Genomic DNA, 2,478 nt, shown 5'->3' with positions numbered 1-2,478 from the left:
CTCTGGGGGTCGAAGAATTACAGAATGGCTTGGGTTAGAAGGGACTTTAAAGATCATCTAGTTCCAGGCCCCGTGCTGTGGGCAGGGACACCTTCCACTAGACCAGATTCAGCCTGGCCTTAAACGCCACCGGGGATGGGGCATCCACAGGTTCTCTGGGCAACCTGTGCCGCCTGTGCCACCATCCTCACAATAAAGATTTTCTTCATAAAATCTATTCTAAACCCACCCTCGTTCAGTTTAATGCCATTCCCCTTTCTCCTATCACTGCTATCACTCCCCTTTCTCCTATCACTCCAGTTTAATGCCATTCCCCTTTCTCCTATCACTGCAATATCCTTGTAAAGTGTCATTCTCTCTCTTTTTTATAAGCCCCCTTAGGTACTAGAAGGCCATAGTGAGGTCTCTCTAGAGCCTTGTTTTCTCTGGGCTGATTCCTAATATTTAATTGCCTTCCTGCCCACTAAAAAACACTGGAGCTAATGTTGTCATTAAAGTATTACAAATAAGATCCCATTTCTGAGATGCTTAGACAGTATGATACACATAAGGTTAGGACTGCTTTTTTCCACACATAGTACTGTAAATGTATCGGTAATAAATTTTGTCCTTTTTTTCACTGATTTTTCATGCTACATGTGCTTAAGACTGTCACTCAAATTGTCCACTCTTTTTCACAACATTTAGATAAAACAGTGAAGAGCAAGGGTCCTTGTAGCACCCCATGAGTGACTTTCAACATGAAATCTGACTGCTTTTTCACTGTCCTTTAACCAGTTATTTAACCTCCATGGACTCCTCATCCCATGGTGATTTCATTTCCTTAAGAAGCTTAAAATGAAGACCTTCTCAAAGATCTCATGGAAATGTAAGCAGGTTATTTCATCCACATCTCTTACCTATGCAGAGTCCTTCAAAAACCTTCCTAAGGCACAATTTTCTTTGGGGATAAATAAAAAAGTATCGATTCTTTCATGTTCTCTTCTGTTCCTTTGGACACTTTCCTGGTTTGGTTTTTAGAACAGTTTCAGCCAGCTCCCACTGTGTGGCTGACAGAGCTGCTTAGTCCTCTGGAACGTTTTTAAAGACTGGTCTTGCATTTGTCACCTTTCAAGCTTTTGGTTTTAGGACAGTTTCCAACTGCTATCCCAGTTTATAATCCAAATTTTTCACACTTGAGGGCCTGCAGCATTCCGTGGAGAACATGCCTGCCTTGGTGACTTGATCTTCTGTTAATTTTGTTGCTTAACTCTGTTCCTGCCAGTACTTCAGCCCAACACAGATGCTGTCCTTCAACACAGCTGTCAGGGCACAGCTGGCACAGGGCTGCCTGCACCAGGCAGGCAATGGTAAACTCATTGCTTTACCCTTTCTGTGATGTTTCATGATCTCTGTGGCAGGCTGTGTCACCTGGTGCAGCAGCAGTGATGTCCTGGGGCCCTTTGGAGCCTTTGTTCTGGTTTCATAGCCACTGTCCAGCTGAGGAGCAGGCCAGAGGAAATGAACTGTGCCAAGAGGTTCATACAAATAGCTGGATTTTTTATTATCAATGTAATCACTTTGGTGGGCCAGTTTCTACAGTCAAAAGATACTTATGACTCTGTTTCTAAAACATCAGGCACATTAGCTACCCTAGAAGGGAAGTACCAAATAATATCTTTTCTTAATGGTGAAAGGCTTTAATTTTATATGTATACAGAGAAAAAACGTTCTGCACAGACAGTGTTTTTGCACAGAACAAGAGACCCCAATTTTAATGTTTACAGAACAGGAAGATGAAAGAGTTTAGAGTGTCTGTTTTTGCCAGCTCAAATGGAAGATTTTGAGAAGGAAGTTTTGTTTGTTGCATGATGTAAATTCTATTAGGGCTCAGTCCTGCATTTCTACTTCATGTGTGTGCTTTCAAATGACTGAGGAAAACAAAGAAATTACTGAGAAACATCCAAGAAACTTTAACATATTGTTTGACTGGACGTCAATTCAGGACACATTTAAGCTACAGTAAGAGTGTTGCACAGTAAAATTTCCTACCTTTGAATACTTTAAAATACAGAAGTGGAAAAAAATAAAATTAGAAAAAAACAAAACAGCAACTTGAATTTACATTCAAAATCAAATTTGTGTAAACAGTTTTACAAAGGCGTTTGTTCTGGAATTCCTCTGCAAGAGCTATAGCAGGCATGAGCAGGCAAGAATGAACAAAATCTAACTAAAAATGAGCTATAAACATTCAAGTATCACTAAACATGGCCTGATTCTGTCTGTCTGCCTCACAGAGCACAAAGATCACCCTCCTGATGGCTTCATTACAGGTAGGGAGAGAGGTGCTGCTCAGTGCAAAGAAGAGGTACAGAATCAGGACCATAACAAGCAGCAATTACAAAGTCAATTAATCTCTTGGAGGTTGCTCAGGGCTAGATTTTTAGAGATAAATAAAATCTGTTAGAAACTAACAGCAAGGGCACTGCTGACACCGTC

The sequence above is a fragment of the Corvus brachyrhynchos genome, unplaced genomic scaffold (assembly GCF_000691975.1).
Source record: "Corvus brachyrhynchos isolate BGI_N302 unplaced genomic scaffold, ASM69197v1 scaffold117, whole genome shotgun sequence".
NCBI lineage: Eukaryota > Metazoa > Chordata > Aves > Passeriformes > Corvidae > Corvus > Corvus brachyrhynchos.
Note: the sequence above shows the minus strand (reverse complement) of the source record.